General features: G+C 51.1%; 1 protein-coding gene across 1 annotated transcript in view; it reads left to right on the forward strand.

Annotated features, from left to right (window-relative positions):
* The first annotated feature begins 496 nt into the window (after positions 1–496).
* Positions 497–21,490, forward strand: part of LOC110145851 (tyrosine-protein phosphatase non-receptor type substrate 1) — a 70,930-nt gene continuing 49,936 nt past the window's right edge. The window contains exon 1 of the mRNA XM_070472318.1: positions 497–667. The gene's annotated coding sequence lies outside the window, so the exon portion shown is untranslated. The remainder of the gene's footprint in view (positions 668–21,490) is intronic.

Below are 21,490 nucleotides of genomic sequence, written 5' to 3' on the forward strand. Positions count from 1 at the left end.
TGGGGATATAGCAGTGAGGATGACAGTCCCTGACCTCAGAGTGAGCCTTTTGTAAAGATCACAGTTGTCTAAAGCGTTATGTCCTATACATAATAGGGCTCAATGCAAGGTCATTATTACTACTTTTACTATTATAGAAAACACAGATTTAATTATACAATTATTTTCTCTAATTTATCCTGTATTGTCATTTTACCACAACAGAAAAGAATCCCCCTTATGCCACAAGCACACACCCACACACACCCCACAACACACACACCACCCATTTTGAAGGAATTTATTTCCTCTTTCAAAGTTGCCTCTAACATTCATTTCTCCTAGCCTGTGCGTTTTTTGCTCCATTCATTTCCCGTAAGTCCTAAGCTAGTCTAATTTGTCCTAACCTAACCTGACGTTTAGCAGGGAACAATAAATGTTTTCTTCACTCACTCATTCACTCATTCATTCATTCATTCATTTGACAAACATTTATTAAATCCTACAGTGTGTGCCAGACCCTGCCATGATCAAGACAGATGGAGTCGCTGCTCTCCTGGAGTTTACATCCTCTAAGGGAAGACAGACGGCACACAGACAGAAAGTACGCTATATCCGGAGGCACAGAAGAGAGGGGAGTGGACGGCTTCTTTCGGACTGACTGGTGAGGGAAAGTCTGGATGAGAAGGTAACATCTGAGGGTAGACCTGGGTGGGGTGGAGAAGGCGGCCTTGTGCACTCCCGGGGAAAGACAGCTCCAGGCAGAGGGAACAGGAGGTGTCAAGGTCTAAGGCAAACAGAGGCTGGCAAGGAAAGGGAGCCTATTGGCGGCTGCCCTGGGTCTCCATGCTGCCTCAGTGCATAATCAGGCAGAAGTACAAAACTAGGCACCAGTGATGCCTGGCAACCCCTTAGACTCACTAATTAGTGAGTCTTGGAATGGGGACTTGAGGGGATCCCAGACTCGAAACCCTTCCTGATGAATTGGGAGAATGGGAACCAGAGAGGGAAGGAGCTTCCCAAGGTCACACAGCCAGCAATGGCTGGTTGGACCCAGGTTTCATATGTCCTAACTCCAGCCAGTGTTGCCTCCACAAAACCGCTCGTTTTCTTTCTGGCTGTTAAATTAAGGGTTCTGGGAAGATCTCAGGAGACATAAGGGGTCACAGAGTTTCAGAGACAGACAGGATAGAGAGAAACTCAGCCTGCCTCACCCCCAGTGGTGCTTGTCCTCCTGCTCAGAGAACCGCAGGGAACCAAGAGAGATGAGCCCTCATCCTGGCTCTGCATCTGGGAACCATGGTTACAGCTGCCTTTTGATTGGCAGGGGGTCTGGAACGCCTTCGAGCCACCCCTCGGTTCCTAGATGTTGTGTCAGAAGCAGGAACAAGGGCCAGGGGACAGGCTGAGGGTCACCAGTTGCCCCGGGATACCATTCACTTCACCTTCCCCTCCGAGCCGTTCATCCGGGAACCTTGCACCACCGCGAAATCTTTTTTGGAGCTCTGAATTAAAAATAAATTTGCAAGCACACAACCAGATGTTACATGGGGAAAAGATAAATAACTCTGCCTGTCAAGGAACTGCCTCGTCTCAGTCAACCCTCTCTCTTTCACAAGGTTTTAATTTTTAATTTCACAGCGGTAACTATAGCAACCTGCAAAAATAATATATTCCAAAGCAAAACAACTTTCTTGGCTCTGGCTCGGCATCTCCGTGTTCCCTCCTTCCCTCCTCTCTACCAACTTCACGGAGGTCTGTGCCCAGAGTTGATGAATGCTCTCAACTTTGAACTCTCTCAATCATTAAGTCATTAATTTATTCACATACAGGTATCTCTAGCCACCCACACCCATGCTACTCACAGTTCAGGGGGCAGGATGCTGGACGATAAATCAGGATCACAAGGACCAGAATGCTCTTTTCATCCATTTGGTTAATAAGTTTTGAGTAAATAGGAGCAAGAGTTTGGTTAGCAAGTGATACCTGTATTCACAGGAAACCTAATTTGTTTCAGGGACAATGCTGGACATAAAGGAGAGACAAGTGAGGAAGGACTGAGCCTACTTCCGAGGGGAGACAGACATTTAAGCAGATGATTATAAAAGCCTTGGTTAAAAGAGGTGAATAATGTACAAAGGAGCACAAAAGAAGGGAGAATTATTGATAGCGAGGATGGTCTAGGAAGGCTTCAGGGAAGAGGTGACTGCTGAGATATGTCTTGCTGGATGAGCAGAAGTTTTCTGAGTGACAAAAATAGGAAAGGTCCTGCCAGGCAGATGGAACAACCAGTGCAAAGGCAAAGACATGAGAGACAGATGCACTGAGTCCCAGCACAAGGTGAGCGTGGTGCCTGAAAGGGATGCTGGAGGGACTGGTGGAGCAGAAGCACAGAGAGACTGGGATGTTGTGCTGAGGACTTTGCTTAGAAGCAAGGGGAAATCAGCGAAGTAGTGGGATGGACAAAACATATCTTTAAAAGGTGTCTTTGGGGACAACTATGAACTTCCCAGGTGGTGCTAGCAGTAAAGAATCTGCCTGCCAATGCAGGAGACTCAGGTTCAATTCCTGGATCAGGAAGATCCCCTAGAGAAGGGCATAGCAACCCACTTCAGTATTCTTGCCTGGAGAATCCCATGGACAGAGGAGCCTGGCAGGCTATAGCTGATGGGGTCACAAAGAGTCGGACAGGACAAGCGATTTAGCACACACGCACACGTGGAAAATGGATTGGAGAGGACAGAGACAGAACTTGGGGAATGCGAGTGGCCAGAATGGGTGGTGCTACAGGGAAGAAGAGGAGGGTAGATGTCTTAGTTTGGGTTCCAGGAGAAGCAGACCCTGAGCCAAGGATTTGAGCTGACGTGGGAGGAGATCCCAGGAAGCGCTGATGGGGGCTGGGGAAGTGAGACAGGGGAGGGAAGGAAGCCAATGAGTGGTTATTACTAAGTCAGTTTCCACCTGGCCAGCTGGGGCTGAGCCCTGCCGGGGAGTTCAGGGAGCCAGTGCCCAGGGCGCCTCAGAGTCGTGCCCCCTGAGGGCAAAGGAGCTGGAGTATTTAAATGCCCATTACTGTATTAATTAGTTGAGGGCTGCTCCCAGGAGACATTAATTCCCTGGTGCTTCTGACCTGCCATGCAGGTTGAAGAGGAGAGTAGGCTCCAGGGCCAGAGAAAGTGCCCGCAGACTCCAGTGCTAGCAGCTGGACAAAGGCCACTGTGCCGTAAAACAGAGAAGAAAGGCCCAGGGGCCAAGGGTGGGGCCTCCCCAGCTTCTACCCCAGTGAGTGTGCATGGTGAACAAGCCCAGTGTCTGGAAGGGTGGGCAGGCGCATGGGCATATATAGCCAGGTACGGGGATAAAGCAATATGCCCAAGGAAGGATGGACCCAGGGCTATGGTGGATGGGGCTGGCTAAGACTGGTCACATGGAGACTGAACAGTGCTGGGCAGCAGGCCTGGTGCAACCCTCAGGACCCTTAAAGCATGGGCCAAACATTTCCAAACAGAGAGTCCTGTCTCAGCCAAGCAGAGATGTCCCCTCAGTCCCTGATTAAATGTGGAATGTGGCAAGAAAATGTATCGAGTGAGAGTTTTGCATTTTGCGTGTTCAAGGTTGTGTTTCTGCAGAGACGTAGCAGGGATGTGTGACCTCAGGAGAGGGACATCACCTCTCCTGGTCTCGGTTTCCTTGTCTGTAATAAGATGTTGTTCCCAGAAGCACCTACTGCATAGGCTTGACATAAGGATGCAATTAGGTGATGTGCTGTGATGCCTAGAAGTCCCCTAATAAATATTACCTGTTATTATTGTTTTTTTCAACAATATTTTTTGAGCATGGTACACATTGCTAGGCCCTGGGGGCACAGCGTTTATCCAAGAGACACAGTTCCTACCCCACTCTTATGCTGCCTACGGCCTCATGGACGTGCTAAAATGCTTTATATAGAATGTTAAAGAAAGCAGGATAGGAAATTATGCATAAAGCATGAGTCTAATTTTGTTTAAACACACACACTCACAAAGGCCCGAGGGATATACACTAACATGCAACGACAGTTAACACTAGATGGTGGAATTGAAAGTGGCTTGCATTTTTACAATTCTTTTCTGGTTTTTGTCTTTTAAAATTTCACAGTGGGTTGTATTATCTGAATAGTCATTTTCTGAAAAGAAACGAAAACAAATATGCTTCTTTCTCTGACTCCCTGTCCCTCACAAATCTCATCTGCTTCTAAAGGAAGCCCATTAGCGAGGCACTTGGTGGTACTTCCCAGGGTCCCAGGACCTGACCTTTCCTCCACTTGGGTGCACTTTTAGGAATGGGCTGGGGGCCACCATGAGAGCCACAAGCCTGTATCAGTGAGTGGAGAGTGGGGGTTGAATTCCCCATCCTCCTGCCCTCAGGGTCTGAGGACAGTGGTCTGTGCTTGTCTGTCTACCTGTGACAGTGGAGGCAAGGTGTCCAGTGCTGAGGGTGGGTGCTGACACCTCTATCTGCCCGCAGGCCCAGTTCACATTTGCTCATCTCTCGCCTAATGTGTCTCCTTCTATTGATCCTGAACTTAAGCGAGGGAAAAATAAAAGTCATGTCGACAGCACAGAATCACCTGGCTCCTAGAAATTGCCTTCTAATAAGGATATTAATTAGCTACTGATTTTTCTCAAATTTCCTGTCCACTTTTACGTCTAGGACACTGTGATAGGCTCAGGGCTCTTGGAAAGTTCTAGTAAGGTCCTTTTTAGTGAACTTGTTGGTATTATCTGTCTGGGTCCCTTTTTAAAAAAATGAGACCTCACCCGTACCATGCAGGCTTCCATCAAGATCACCCAAACAAGGGTGGTCACAGGTCCCAAGCAGGACCTAAGTGATTTTCTGGGCTTGATATACAGACATATACGTGAATACAACGTGTGAGGAAAGGAACCCTCTCTTCTGCCAGGCTACTGACGTTGGGGCACATGGGCCTGGGCCCACCTGTGAGTGGCCATCTTCCTTACCACACTCTGAGAGCCTGCTTGTAGGGTAAGGCCAAGCCAAAGAGATGAGTGTGTTGAGTCTCTCTGTCCAGCCATTCCTGAAAACACCTTTCTCAATCAGAGCCAAAACATTCAATTTTTTTTTTTCGTAAGTGAATTCAAATTGGGCTTTTATTATTATCAATTGACTCCAAAAAAATCTTGATTAGCATCATGGAGTGGACATCTATTAATTAGAAGCTTGTGACCACCTCCCCAAAATCCTCGTTCCCTTCCTAACCATCTTCATTGTTTAGGAAAATTGTCTCTCCAACATTGAAAATATCTCGAGGAATGTCCAGGTGCTGACACCACACCTCCTTCACTCCTAGATCTCTACCTTGAGCCTCAGACAGAGCAGGTGAGTTGGTCATAAGTCCCTTACAAGCCTGCCCTCCTGCCTGGCCCCTCCACACTCTGCCCTTTCCTCTCCTCTGCTGGGATGACCCAGAAAAGAATCCCAGACCCCAGAGGAGGATAGAGGCACCAGAGAGAAGGGCCTGGACCTCTGAGTAAATGTGAGGGCTTGACCCATGTTGGACTGACATGAGTGAGAATAAATACTCTGGTGTTAAGTCACTAAGATCTGGCGGCTGCTGTTACAGCAGCTGCCCTGTCCTGATCAATACAGCATGGTGGTACTTGGAGATCGTATCTGAGAGCTATGATGCTTCGAGAGACTCAAAGCTTTTCAACTACAAATATATATTCAGCTCCTATTTCTGTGTTTCTCTTTATTTGACCCACAATTGCCTCCTTCCTCATCTGTCCTCTCCACCTGAACCATAAGCTCCCCAAGAGCCAGGTCCTCCTCTGCCCTCTTCCTCTATTCTGGGCCCCAAAGACATAGTTTAGTGCCAGGCTTGATAGATACTGATTGATTGATTGGCTTTGCAAAATGACCAGCTGCCCAAAATTGATGTGAGGCTCAAGTGAGGTTCTGATGGTAATGTTATACAGCGCTCAGTAGGTCCTCAGCAAACAGCCCCAGAGCAGAAAAGAGCTAAATAAAGACACATGTGTTCCGGTGAAGGCTTCAGAGGGAAGGCTGGGACTCATCCCACCCCACATGCTCCAGAGTCAGTGCTCTCTGGTCCCTGACTGGCCCCAGACTCTGTACACACAGCAGGGCAGGGGAGGGGACCCACTGCTTCTCTGAGGGAGCCCCAGTCCCAGAGGGTTTGGGCTTTGATAGGGTGAGGTGACACTTCAGAAAATCATATTCCAGAGGCTTTTGCTGCGCGAGCAGACTTCTCACCTTTGCCTTGGCGTAAAGGTGGGTGTGGGATGCCTGATATGATTCTGGGGTAAAGCTTCCCTTTCACAGCTTGAAATCTCATCTCAGGAAAGGTTAACTCCTTGTACTACATCCTACTTACGAGAGACAGGCTCTGGGGACCCAGAAGAATCCTGGAATAACATCCAAACTGCACAACAGGGCGGGGGTGAAGGCGGGCTTCCAAGTAGCAAAATGGCTCATTAATGAACTCTGGACCAGAATTCCTGGGTTCCAATTCCACCGCTGGCTACTTATTAGCTGTGAAATTTTGGACTATTTAGACTATATGAGCCTCAGTTTTCTCATCTAAGAAGTAAGATGACAGTAATAGTAAACACACTAGAAGGTTGTTGGGAAAATTAAATGAGCTGATACAAGGCATGTACATGACACCTTACAACCACTGGGGCTTCCTCTGGTGGTGGTGGTGGTGGGCGGTGTGAATTTCATGTCTTTATTCTTATGACAGTGCAAACCAATTAAAAGCTCTGATTTTATTAACCCTGTGATTGCCCTATGCTTCATTGTGAATCTCTGCGATTACACGTTTGGATTTTTATGGTTACGCTTACTATGTCCCAAAAGCCAAGCAGTAAATCCTCCCTTCCTGGGGGTCAGTTGGACACCCACCATGTTCCTCTACTTGCTCTGTGACCTGCTTTCTTTGAGCCTCAATTTCCTCATCAGCAAAATAGAGGAAATGACTTTGGAGGGGTGATGAGGATAATGTGAGATCATTGTTGCCATTCGTATTGATTCGACAATTGCGCTTGTTGAGTACTTACTATGTGCCAGGCATTGTTCCATGCTACAGGGCTAGCGCAGTAAACAAAACAGACAAGAGCCCGGTCCTGATGAAATTGACATCATCACAGGGACCTCCAGATGCTAAACAAATGTGCGAAATTACGTAGCATATCAGATGGTGATAACTGTTGTGTAAAAGTAATAATTGAGCCAAGAAGGGGAAACAGAGTGAGGTGAAGGGGCAGTGCCATTTTAAATAGGATGTCCAGGGATGGCCTCGCGGAAAGGAATTTGGCAAGGCAAGGAGGCCACGTCCATGTCTCAGGGATGAGGTTTGCAGAAGGCAAGGTCAGAGGGGTGGCAGGGGTCAGTGGGGCAGGGCTTTTCTCCACGTGCCCTGGGAGCCACTGGAGAGTCCTGAGCAGAGGTGGGCGTGACCTCACCTTCATCTACTAACAGAGCTGAACCCATGTGACCAGATGAGAATGCAGCCACCTTCTCCCCTCTGCAGAAGAACCCCAAGCCCTGTCCACTGGACCAGATGCTCCGCTTACTCTGCCCTCCAGCCCTCTTGAGCCCTATCAGCAAGCCAGTGCTGGCTCCCCACGCCCTCGGCCTGGGACTCTGGCCACACTCCCCTCCACACTTCTCCATCTTGACTTTTGTTTGTCTTCTGGTGTAGGCCATACCCACCTCCTCTGGGAAGCCAGCCCAGAGCCCTAACCTGCCCTCATCCCTCCCTTCCCAGAGAAACAAGAAGAAGGATCAGGGACAGGTCTGGGCATTGAAACACAGGTTCAAATCCTTCCTACTTAAAATTCCTATGCCTCGGTGCTGTTCATCTACAAAATGGAGGTAATAATAACAGATTCACCCTCATCTTAGAGGAATCCCAAAGGTTTGGTCACACGAAATGAAGCACAGGGAAGTCAGAGTTAGTGAATATCAGAGCTTTAGCGGACCTGTGCTATCGTAAGAGTAAAGACATGGAACTCACACTGCCCACCACCCTACAAGGTTCATTTCCTAAACTTCCCACTTGTTTCCCATTCAACTAAGGACTGTCCACATTTCAGAACAGGTGCTAGACCAAGGCAGGCTGCTCCTCACCAGTCAAAGTATGCTCTCCACCTGCGGAGGGGGGTAATGGGTCCATATGTGACACATCCTCGGGGGTGTGCCTGGCATGTTTGGTGAGTGTCAGCTGCCCATCACAACACACGGGAAGGCCCTCCTTCCTCCTCAGCTTGATTCCAACCTGTGAGAGAGATGCAGGTAATGACCACGCGTGTCACCAATGCCTGGTATACAACAAGAACTCAATAAATGCTCCTTGGAGGAAACAAGGGCACAGCTAGAGGTGGGTGTTTGGCCTGGGGCAGGTCTACTCTGAGCTTCCACTTCCTCACCTGTAAACGGGAGGACTCGCTCTTCCCAGGGCGAGGAAGTGAGTGCCCCAGGGGTGAGTGGGGCACCCCCAGGGCTCGTGTGCCTCAGTTGTGCACTTCACCGAGCACCCAGAGGGTCTCTGGCAGGGCCCAGAGGACCCGGTGAGCCGCCAGAGCCAGGGCGGCATCCAGGTGAAGATGACGTGAGCTCTCGGGAGTCACAGGTGGGGCTCCGGATAAGACCCGGTGAGGCTCACTGGGGTTGGGGGGCTGCAGCAACAGGTGGGGGTGTGAGCCAAGTCGTTGTTTCTGCTCTATCAAGGATTCTGGGTTTAGTAGGTTTTCTCTGGGATCAGAGAAGAGCAAGACTCACTGGAATCCTCTCTCCCTCCATTGAACCAGTTTAGGGCAAAAGCCCCAAGAAATGCCCTGTTAGTGAGGACTTTATGGACCCTGGGCTCCTAGATAATTCCTAACAGCTAACTTACTGACTGCAGGTGACAGTTACTGAGCACATATTGGCAGAAGGTCTGCTCTGTGCACATCTCACATTCCATCTCACGTGAGGCCTCGCATAGCCCTTTGAGCTCAGTCTTACCAGTATCTCCAGGGCCACACAGGTAGTAATTGCTGGAGCTGATTTTGGGCCCATGGCTGACCCCTTCGGTCCACCTGGTGGGGAACAAAAAGCACACGGGCCACCAGCCTGCGGCTCCCTGAGTCGGAGGGGTCTTGGGATGGGGGAACTCTGCTGCCCCTGGGAGCAGAAACCTGACCCTCCATCTGGTTTCTCCTCCCCCCCCCCAAGTAGCTTTCTGCTGGGAGCAACCTGGTCTAATGGTTAGAGCCATGACCTCGTCCAAAGCCATGCACCAGGGTGCAAAGCCTGGCTCTGCCCTTTGTTCTCAGGCCTCAGTTTACTCGCCTACAAGGGGAAGACCTATCTCACTGGACTGTTGTGAGGGTCGAGCAAGGGCTGTGCTTAGAGTAATGGACAGTCCATGGTTAGATCTTGGTCCCACTGGATCGCCCCCTTCGCTTAGTCTGCGGACTCCTTGCCACGTGTCTCCTCTTGCCTTATTCCTCTCTTGCTCTCTGCCTTCTCTTCATATGAGGCATATCTGTCTCGCTTTGAAAAGCTTCTCTTTGTCACTCTCCTCTCTTTGTCACTCCCTTCTGGGTCCTAAATCCTGGCTCTCTATGACATGCTGCATAAACTTAAGCAGAGGGCAGAGCAGCCATCCTGACAGGGGACACCTCAAACTTTGCTCTCTAGAAAATTCTCCTGGGGCATTCACTAAATGCAGGTTCCTGCCCCATTTCAGAGATTCTGGCTCCGTAATCCAGGGTAAGCCAGGGAACCCGCATATTAACCAGCACCTTCTTCCGGCACCTTCCACATGAGATAGGGTGGCTCTTGGGGTGCACTGTGAGAAGCACTGCAGTGGCCCCAGTTTCTACAGTTTCATCTGTAAAATGATAGTCAATAGAACCCACCTCCCAAGGTTGTAAACTTGAAGTGATTTGTCTGGAAAAGAAGACATGCATCTTCATTTTTTTCTGTCATAGCTTTTGTAGGATTTCCTTTGTCTCTGTCTTTCCCATCCTCTGTTTCTGGTGTTTACATATATCTTTCTCTCTCCTCTCTCCCCACCCTCTACCTGAAAGTGAACCCGATTCCAGAGCTAAAGTGGAAGAATTAAAAAAGAGTGACCTTTCTGTAGCGGCTGGGGGCCCCAAGACCATCCAAAAGGCCTGTCAGTTCCTCCTTGCCTAGCACTCTGGCCGTCCCCAAAACAGAGCCTCTCCCGCCCCGGCAGCCCCCACAGAGGCGGCAGCAAAGCCCAGGGAAGATGGGGGGAGCCATTGTGCAGGAATGGCCCTGCTGCTATGGAAACCAGTGCTTAGGAACCGCTCAGAGCAGATCCATTCGGGGAGCAGCCCGGCCCTGGGGGAGGGGGAGAGGCCAAACTGCACCCTGGACTCTGCCCTCCCCATTACCCGCCCTGTGATGCTGGGCAAGTCACTTAACCTCTCTGAGCCCTTTCTCCCGCACCAGCCTGGGGAGCAGCAGCCCCCATTAGTGATGGGTGATAACGGCCGCAATGACTGAACGCCGCTGCGGCTTTCAAGCCTAAAGACACGTCAAATTGCCGTTTGCTTTCATTACTGCGAGCTCGAAATATTCTAGTGCCAGCTTGCTGTGCGACCTTGTGCCACCCGAGGGCTATCCAAACGATTTCCATGATAGAATTTCGTCTCACGGAGGCACAGGTCCACTCTGAGTCACCCTCGAACACACACGCACACAAACCAGCCACCGAGCTAAGCTGCCCAAACATCCTGTGACCCCAGTTGAGAGGAAGGGAAGAGGTGGCTCCATCTGCAGCCGCAGTGCTTGCAGCTGCTGCCACAGTGTCAGGCCCCTATCTGAAGGTGCGTTGCCCATTCTCCCTCCTCCCCAGCACTCTGGGCTCCTCAGGCCTTCAGCCCTAAGTCTGGGAGCATCAGCCTGAGGCCCCAAGCACCGGCCTGAGAGGTTGCCCTGTCCCCCTGCTCCACGGCATCACCCCCTGGACTTGGTCCACAGAGAGGTGGGAACTGCCTGCCCTTCCCCCACTGAGAAGCACCAGGCCAGGGCTCTCCCTGTCTATGCCTTAACTTCCTCTTACACAACCCAGTGCAGCCCCAGCCCCACAGAGGTCTGGCCGTCCCCTGAACGAGCCTCCTTGTCTTAGCACACATTCCTCCAGAACTCTCTGGGATCCTCTGCATGCCACCCTTCCTCACTGACCTACCTAACTGTGACTTGCCCAAGATCACACAAGAAGCATGTGACTCAAGAGCCTGGGTCAAATCCCAGACCTCGGGGGGACACTGAGTCCAGCTGCTCCAAAGAGCATCCATGCATTCACTCAGCCAGCCAGGCGTCTGTTTGTTTGTTTTCCCAGCAAACATTTATTACACCCCAGGCAGGCTGCTCAGTGCTGGGGACCCAGCCACGAACAAGGCCAGTAGAGAGAGCGTGCAGCTCAGAGAAGCAGACAGATGCTAAACAAGTAATTACAAGTGTGATGGATGCCACAACGGAAAAGCAAGCAGAGCTCTGAGAGGGGACCAGGAGAGGGCCACTGACGTCTCCCATTTGTACAAGGGTTTACCCCAGGCGTGGTCCTCTAGCCCCTTGCATCCACACCTCTGGGAAGCCTGTTTCAGTCCCCCAGGCCTGCAGACCAGCATCGCTGGGGAGAGATGCTTCCTTCTGAACATGCACCCAGGGAAGGCTGCTCTGAGGTGTAAGAACCACAGCTTAAGGGGCCTAGATGGATTGGAGGGGCAGGGGGCACATGTTTTCTAATCACCCAGCACGTCCTGAGCTCATCTGTCTCTTGCTAGGCCTCTGGATAGAGAGAATAACCTCAGTTTACAGAGAAGTCGAGACCCAGAAAAACCCAGTGACTAGTGAGTGCAGAACAAGGATAACAACCCAGGCCTGTCAGATCCTAGATCTCCAGAAGGCTCCTCAGAGATGGGCCTGCTCCTGGAAGTCCAGCACACAGCCCTGCTGAATGTGAAAGAGAAAACAACCAGCCCCCAGTGAGGCCCAGATTACTGATTACAAGGCGCTACCTGTACTTCACAATCAAGTACTTTCGTAACAAGTGATAAGAGGCTCTGGCATCAGAACAAGTGGGTATTTGATCAGCTGCCTCTGTTTACCAGCTTTGTGGCCTCAGGCAAGTTGTCTAACCTCCCTGAGCTCAATTACCCCATCTGTAAGATGGAGATGATGATGGCGGGACTGTCTCCAGGGTGGTTATAAGGAGCCTCACTCCTCTGGCTCCATCACCCTCCCTCTCTCTCTCCACTCCTCCACTCCAGTTGCTCTGGCCTCCAGGCTCTTGTCAGACATGCAAGGTCCTCTCTTGCTCAGAAGCTTTGCACATGGTATTCCCTCCAACTGAACACTCTTCCTGTAGATATCCACATGTCTCTCTCACTCCACTGCACCCTCTGGGTCTCTGCTTAAGTGTCATCTTTTCAGAGAGACACTCACTCATCCTTCCAGTAAAAATAGCCCCTGCACCATCACCTGTGTCCCACCGTGTCACTTTATTTTTCTCCCTTAGGCTGTCTCCAGCTTTTACATCTCCCTGTACAAGAAAATAGACTGCAGAGGGGCAGAGACATTGTCTTGTTCGCTGCTGTTTCCCCAACCAAGGCACTTGACCGGTGCCATCCAAGTTACACAGCCTCATGCATCCCATGGCCTGCACAAACCCTGAGAGCCCAGCGCTCCACCTTTAGCCTGGCAGACAGCAAGGCCCAGGCAGAGCATGTCCACTGCTCTGCAAACCTGCTCAGGCCTCCTTGACCACAGCTAAGGCTCTGGGGACAGGAGCAGTGCATCCCCCGGGGCCCCCTCCCTGAGTGCCCTGGAACCAGCAGGCAGTGGAAAACCAGGCCCAGGCTTGGCAGGCGATTGGCTAGGGCTCAGTGCCGAGGGGCATGGACCTGCCAACCTCACTCCCCAAACAGCAACTGATTGTCCCAGCAGCTCCCAAGTCCCCTGAAGACCTCCCAGTGGCCACTCTCTCACAGGGACACTTGCTCTGAAAGGGGCCGGCCTCCTGGCTGCTTCCGGCCACAGACGGGGCATGGTGGTCTCAGCCTCGCAGGAGATCCTAGGACTTCCGGGCCTGCTGGGAACTCACAGCCTGGTGCCTGGCAGAGAGCAGGCGAGGACAGATTCCGGGGCCCACTGGCCTCTTGGCATTTGTATGCAGGTGCTGGTCCCGTGCATGAGCCGGAATCCATCACCAGAAAATAAAACACTCAGGGAGAGCAGGCCTCAGAAGACAAACGGCGGCCAGGCGAAGTTAGCACCCGCCCTGGCTTGCCGAGCCCTCAATGTGTCTCCCTCTCAGGGGGCCTCTGGATGGAGAGAAGCCTCCAACCCTCTCAACAGGGAGGTGGGATCCCCGTCTTCCAGAGAGGGGACTGGGGCACAGAGAGCAGAGGCCACTGGCCCAGAAGAAGGAAGCCAGGATTAGAACCTAGGCCTCCTGTCTCAGAGGAGGGCTTTGACTTCTCTGCCACTTCCCAAACTTCCCTGCTGGTGCAGCGGAGTGGGGTGAGGAGAGGCTGGTTACAGGAGTGTTTCCATGGCAAAGCTCTCCTTTATGCCCCTGTGGAGCAGTGGGTTTGCATTTGGCCTCAGACCACCTATATCAGAGCAGAATGCAGGGAACTTGCTAAGAAGCTTATTCCCAGGCCCACCCCAAACCTGCTGGGCTGACTAATCTGCCTTTCTTAGACAATTAATTCTGATGCTCATCTGAGTTTGGGAACCAGTGACTTAGAAATAATTCTGACCTAGACAGAACTAGCGTCTTATTTCTTAGATGAATAGACCTTTAAAAGTGCAGCTTATGTGGAATGTAGAGGTGATAATAAGAGCTACTATTTATTGAGCATTTACTATGTGCCAGGTAATTTTCTAAGTGCTTTATGTTCATTTCACTCTCAAAACAACCCCACTGAGGAGGTAATATGATTATTTTGCCCATTTTACAGATGAAAAAGGTGAGGCCCAGGGAGTGTAAGTTCTGTTATACAATGTTGCACTGCTAGAAAGTGGCAGAAATAAGATCTGAACCCAGATCCACTCAGGTGGGGGCTCCAGAGCCTGTCCTCTTCCTGCTAAGCTAAAGTCAGGCTTTTATCTTCAACTGCTGCCCCACCCCCAACCCCAGCCTTGTCCTGAAGTCCAGGTGGAAAAGGAAGAAGCAGGCACAAGTTGCCAAATTCAAAGAGATGTTCACTAATGGAGGGGGATTCATAGGCTGGGGAAGCACAGGAAAGGGAGCCCAACCCAAGATGGGGAGCTTGTTGGAAAAGCCTCCTTAGAGGAGGATCTGACGGGTGAGCAGGAGTTTGCCAGGCAGAGTGGTGCTTTTACACAAAGACAGGGAGGCATATTCAGAGAAGTTCCATGACAGACACATGGTCGTGGGGCAGCACTTGATGACTGAGGCCTTCAAGTCCTGGTTATGGAGTTGGACTGCACCCCAAGGACACCTGAAATGTCCCTGAAGGGTGGAGGAAGAGCATCACATTCAGAAAGCCTGGCCTATGGCATGAAGAGGCTGGACTGAAGTCAAAGAGTCTGCAGGCAGGAAGACCCTTAGCTCAGGGAGCAGGCGGGGCTGAGCTGGAGCAGCCACAGTGAGAATGGGGCAGACGGATTGACTGGGGAAACACCTCTGAGACAGACCAGGTGGGACTGGGTGGCTATGGAGAGGAAAGGAGGCAAGCATAGGGTGTGTGAACGTTCTGGAAACCGGGAGTTCAACGACACAGGAGAAAAGCAGGTACGGGAGATGGTGAGGTCCTCTACAGGCACTTTGAGTCTGAGGGGTACCGGGAGGGGCATTCAGGAAGGTGGTGGGGATACTTGAGTGGGAGTCTTCAGGGTGGGCAGAGCTTCAAGGCTGATGATGGGTGAGGTCACCCACTGAGAGATGAAGTGGGGGCAGACTTCACCCACACGGGGTGTCCCACCCAGACTAGACCTCTCCCTGCAGAGTGTCACACCCTTTCTCTCCCTACATTCCTGACTGGGGAAGGGGGAGGGAGATGGATGGGAGGGAGAGACATCACTTGTCCTGCTGTCTGTCCTCTGAGACACATTGTCATTTGGAGATCTGTCCTCTTCTCTCTGGTAAACTTCCAGGTGTCTTGTACATGATTGAGGCACCAAACGTGAATGCAACAGGTGATTCTGGTGGTGTGGGGTCACGGGATGGAAGTTTCCAAGGGAGCAAACTCTGGGGGCTCTCCTACCCCCACTGCACCCCCACACTCATATGTCTGCCCTCCTGGGCTCCCCGGCAAGGGCACAGAGTCTCACTTACCATCGGGGAGCAAGTTGCCTCCTTGTCTTCATCTACACACAGATGAAGCACCAAATAGAGAAACAGGGTCGAAAGAGATCACACAGATAAAGCCCTTCCCAGGAATGAATGGGAGGTGGAGTCAAACTGTGGCATGCGTGTCCAGACAGACCTCAACTGGACACCTGTTTGAGGGCAACACAGACTTCTATTCTCCAAGTCTGCACAATGCAGATAGGAATTGCACACGATCATCTGAAAGTTGAAAAACCAAAAGATCAGCACACAGTGGGCTCATTGTATGGTAGCTAGAAGAAGGGTTGGTGCCTGTCTTTCTGGACCCAAGCACTGCAGGGACTTCTGTTGGGGGGATTCCCCCAAGCTGGTCTCAGCTGGAGACTGGAGCGGGAGGCCCATGGACTAGGTAGCAAAGAGAGATGAGCTGTGGGGAGCTGGCACTGGCAACAAAAGGTATTTGCATCAGATAATGGGTAAAGTGTCTTGTTATTCCATTAACTTGTGTAGCAACGACTGCGGCAGAGAGAAGGGAGTGTTGGAAACCCACAGGGTGGGCAGGAGCTGAGATCGCTGATCAGCAATCAGACTGGGGGCTTCCAGGGGGCTGAGCAGCCTCAACAGAAGCTGCAGCAGGTGGCCTTTGGACAAAGGGGTACGGGCAGAGCTGGGCTTCATCCTAGACCCTCAAGACCACTTCAAGGCTGGAGACCCAGCTGGAGGCAAAGTCGAGAAGCACATCCCTGGTACCACTGCACCAGCCATCAGGAGCAGGTCTCAGGGAAAGGGAAGAGCAAGCACAGAGCCCCAGGCTGGACTGGACCAACATGTTCAAGGACAGGAGCAAGGCCAGGGTGGCTGTAGCAGGGTGGGCAGTGAGTGGTCCCACCTCAGGATGGAGGGACAGGGCACATTGAGCAGGGTCACTTGTAGGATTTGGGTTTGATTTTAAGCACCATGGTAGGCCCTGGAGGCTCAAAAGCAGGGAAGAGACATAATCCTATTTAGACTATTCAAAGGCCTCCTGGAGGCTGGTTGGAGATGGATTGCAGGGACCAAAGCTGCAGGAACAGAATTGCTGAGAGGAGGCTGGTACAGTGTCTGGGTGTGAGCAGATGGTGGGCAGTAAGAGTCATCCTAGGGGAGGTGGAAAGAGGCAAATGGACCAGAACAGGGTTTTAAAGGTCAACAGGACTTGTAAATGGACAAGGGGTTGAGGCAAAGAGGGGACAGGGATGACAGGGATGAAATGAGATCGTGGATGTGAGTAAAGGGTTTATTTAGCATGGTACCTTGTACACAGTAAGCGCTCAGTAAATACTGCCCATCATAGGAGCCAAACGTTCTGCACCAAGCCTAGCCTGCCACCCAAACCCACTCTGCCAACTCTGTAGGTGGAGTCTCTGCTCGGTTTCCTGGGTTGGGTCAGATAACCTCTAAGAGAAGGAAAACTCCCCTCACTGGCAGGGGTCAGGCAGTCATGCTAAGTAGTAAGTGCAGTGCCCATGTGAACACCAGGCAGGGGCTTCCCCGGGTCACTGGGCTTGACAGAGGCAGAGAAAGACCTGGAAACCACGTCTCCTGACCCTGGGAATCCCCTCTGGAATCTGGAAAGTCAATGACGCCCGGGCATGAATTCCCAGCAGCACCTTCCCCCAGCATCCGCTGAGACACTGGCTCTGAAGTCCGTTTCCTGACTCTTCTCTGGACCGCAGTGGCTCTAGCAGCCCAGCCTCAGAGACTTTGCACTTGCTGCTCCCACCTCCCGAACCTTCCCATGACTACTCCTCTCTCCCTAACCCCAGCAACCCTGCAGAGGTCTGCCTGTGGGGGGCGGGGGGGGGGGGGGGGGCCGCTGGCCTCACAGCCTGCAGGATTTCCCAGGACTAGGCAGCTGCTTGGGCAAACCCAAGGGTCAGGTCATTACCATTGCCTCATCCTCTTCCACAGCCCACTTGGAAGGACTCCCCAGCCCTATGCCAGGAGAAGCCAGCACAGCTGCTAGCACCCACTCTGTGGCGCCACCAGCCCCCACGTGGACTGGCCCTGGACTGTGGGGGCGGAGCCACACAGGATAGACCCACCTTTCCTGCTGGGACGCAGCCCAGGCAGAATTCCCCTTTCTTCCTTCTTGGCCAGCTAGAATATGAGTCAGAGAAGGTCCCATTGACACTTTTCCTCTCTCCTCCTCCCCAGGCCACGAGGGCATGAGCAGGCACAGCCCTACGTGGCCGGGGAGAGAGGTGGAGCCAGCTGGAGTCAGTGCTCAACCTGCCTTGCCTGGTAAGGCCAACCAGGAGTTTCAACCCAGTGGGCGGTCCATCCTCCTGTCTCTGAGGCTACCGCCTTACGCTGGCTCCAAACTCAGGACACGGGCTTTACACTTAACCCCAGAGCAGTCCCTGCCTCACTCAGGGCCAAGTTCAGACAAGAGGCAATCAGGGGCTTAAGTGGCTGCCAGAGAAGGCCAGCTGCCTAGTTATTAAATATTAAGTGGCAAGAGCATAGGAATGTATAATTGCAAATAAGACTTTGAAGCAGATGTTGCCAATGGCTTGGACCAGCGCTCACAGTTTGGACCAACAGGGGATTGCAAGTCACTAAGCTTGGCTGCTGGCAACTGCCCTGTGTTTACTGGGAACCTGCTGGGTGTCAGGCTCTGAAATGGATTCTGCAGGTAAAGGTTAACAAGACATGATCTTAGCTTCAAGGGGTTCCAGGTCTAGTAAGGAGACAATGTAAGCAAAGACCCACACCTAAGGTGGTTTTTGGAGAAGAGAGGAGAACCATTTCTCCAAATGGTGTAAGATACTTTCAAGCATTTGTTGAATGCCTACTGTGTGACGAACATTGTTGTAGATTCTGGGAAATCAAGTATTAAATAAGTCAAACTTTTTCCTTCATGGCACTTACAGTTGAGTGGGAGCTTGCATTCCACAGATGAATGAGCATGTACCATGAAGAAGAGGCAGAGGGGAACAAGCCCATGCAAAGATTTGGAGGCATGAAGATGTAAAATAGATTCAAGGCGAGTAAGGAGTTCAGCGCAGCTGGTTGCATCTGGGAGGGAGAGATGAGATGGTTAGTAGTTGGGGCCTGAAAAGCTGCCATGCCAAAGAGTTTGAGTCCTGCAGTTCAAAGTAAGTGAAGTGAGCTCCCTCGGGGACCAGCCGTGGCTCCCAGGATCACTGGGATAGGACATAATCTGCCTTTGAAGCTGTCATCTTGAGAAGAGTGGAGTGGAAGGAGACACCTCAGTGAACATCCTGGGGTGGGAAGTAGCTGCCTGGTTGGTGCCCACTCCAGTTTCCACTGCCTGGCCTTCAGAGGAGCCCTGCCCCTTGGCTCTCCTCATACCTGCAGCCTGTTACACCAGTTCCTGAAAGGCTGAAAACATAGCCTGGGAACATAGGCGCCTTTGTCTCAGTCCCTGCAGAAGGTAAAGGTGTACTATGAGCCCAGACCATTCAGCGGACGACTTGCCAAAGGAAGATTCCAGTTCAACAACCCAAGAATGTCCAGTTGACTGGGCTTCTCTCTCCACTACCCTGCCCTGATCAGGGTGAAGTGGAAGCCTATGTGGATGAGATGAACCTTCAAAGTCATTCCCTGGCCATGATTCTATGCAGAGAAAGGCGAGAGAAGAATGACCTTTGAAGATGCTAATCCAAGAGGATTAGAGTTCTTAAATACACTTCTGAGAGTCTAGAGTTGCATAAGGCTGAGGTTCTAGAATTCTGCAGATTGAAAATTCTAGGATTCTAGGATCCTGTGATTCTAAGCTGCTAGCTTGATTGAGGAAAGGGAAAAACCAGCCATCATATCCTCTTAATAAAAATTATGCATCTGGAGAGAACCTCAAACTAACACTGAAGCCAAGGAGGCTTGTTTTCCCCTTTTCTGCCTTTAAATTGTCTTCTCACTCCTCCTCGGTGTCTGCTCATCTGCATACCCCCACCACAGTCCCTCCTCCAAGCCTGGCAGCCACACATTTGCCATCTGCATATAACCCAGTGATTAGCGCAGCCGAGCAGGAGAGGAGGGGTGTGAAACCCTTGCTGCCTGCCAGTCAGGCGGCCTGAAGTCGGCCAGGCTGCAGGGAGTCACCCAGCTCCTTGAAAACGGCTGAGCAGGGGAGGACAGACACATTCACCCAGACACACACACAGAGCAAAATGCACCCAGAAAGGCCCCAGATACACAGACACACAGAGACAGAGACATGCACACCACACGTGGACATCTGCAGACAGCACTCACACGCGCAGCACACACATCCAAACAAACCAAAGGAAAACACACAACCCTACAAGCGACACATTTCTGAACACACAGACATGCAAAGATTCAGAGAAAGATGCGTACAGCACACATGGATATTTGTAGTACAACACACACATACATATCCATAGGGACATGGCCACTATAGCAAAACACACAGTGGCACTCACACAAACACCTGTGTACAGACAAGCACATGAAAACAAGGCAAACAAATAGATGCACACTATATAGGTGGATACACGACCAGGAGGACACAGTACCAAGTTGTTAGTGAACTGTCCAAATGAGGAATGACAGGAAAGTCACCCTTCCCATCCCCTTCTCATCCCTCTCCTCTCCCTCTCACTCATGGGACATTATTGAAGGCATCCTATGCACACAGCCTGGCTTAGGGCCCTTGGGAAACTGCAGAGCTATGATGCATGAAGCGGGAGGAAGCAGTTGAGTTAGACTGTGGGAGCTCAAAGTGGCTGAAACACAAGTAGGCACTGAGTTTAAGAAACTGTTCCCAGAGCTGCAATGGGATTGCCCAGAAAGGTAGTGAGCTCCCCACTGCTAGTGGCAATCTAGTGTAACAGAGAGATTTGCACATCAAATGAGAGAGGGAATGATGGGGGAACTGAAGGCCTTTGAAATTCCTTCTAGATCTAACATTCTCTCCCAATTTCACCAGGCTTAAAAATCAGTCATGTTTTAAAATGTTTTAATCATATTCCCATCAGTAAAAACATTTTAAATATGCACCCTAATGTACATTTGTTTATTTTATAAATGTGCTATATACTTTTAGGCTAATATGTACTTCGTAGAACAGACACAGAAATAGAAAAACTTGAACTAATAAGATGAAAATATTTCTGATTATGCACCCTAAAGGACAGGCAGAAATGGAGGGAGTGATGTAACATTTATTGAGTACCTCCTGTGTGCCAGACTTGTTATATATATTATTTCTTTAAATCTTCAAAATAGCCCTCTAAAAGGGGGCAGTATTTTTCCTTTTTACAGATGAGAAACGGAACACATGAGGCAAAGTCCCTTTCCTGAAGGCACGTCACCTACAGCTGGCAGGGCTTGAATGTGGACCCCAGCAGGCTGGCTCTGGAGTCCACTGCTCCCACATCATGCAGGCAAGGGGTGGGGCTTGCACAGAAGGGAAAGACCCATTGGTTCTTGTGGACAACAGGCCCACAGGTTCAAAGGGCACCCTGATGATTTAGGCTTAAAAGTGAACAACAGGTAGGATTCTAAGGCCACAGGCATGAATGGGCACCTGCTACTCAAAGTGTGGTCTAGGGACAAACAACTACAGCTTCACCTGATAGCTTGTCAGAAATATAGGATCTCAAGCCCCACTGGGACCTACTGAGTCAGAATCTACACTTAACTTGGTTAAAACCTGGGAAGCCCTGGTGATATTAAACTCCCCTGGTCTGTGATCATGTCCACTGGAATGAGGGGAAACAAGTTTACCGTTGGTTCGTCTGGGGGCTTCCTTCTCTCAAGAGTTTGCTCAGTTCCAGAGTATTAGAGAGGTGGCTTCCAGGAATCTGTCTACACTGCTTTCCCTCTAGCTCCAAGTGAAAACTGAGGGCTTTGCCTTGCCTGTGAGACTGTGAGCCCTACTTCCTGTCCAAGCTTGCCTCCCCACCACTTCCTCTACCATACTGTCCTGGCTGCCCATGTCCTTGACCTTGCCACCCCAGGGCCTTTGCACTGGCTGCTCCTTGCGTTTTGTGGCTCTCCCTCTCACATCCATCAGGAAACTCCATTCTCTGAGCAAGACCTTCACTGCCACCCTGCACGAGAGAGCAGCACCCCCTCCCACCATCAGTCTGCGTCCGTCACCCTGCTTCCTTTTTCTCGGCAGCTATCATTGTTCAC

The sequence above is a fragment of the Odocoileus virginianus genome, chromosome 9 (assembly GCF_023699985.2).
Source record: "Odocoileus virginianus isolate 20LAN1187 ecotype Illinois chromosome 9, Ovbor_1.2, whole genome shotgun sequence".
Lineage (NCBI taxonomy): Eukaryota > Metazoa > Chordata > Mammalia > Artiodactyla > Cervidae > Odocoileus > Odocoileus virginianus.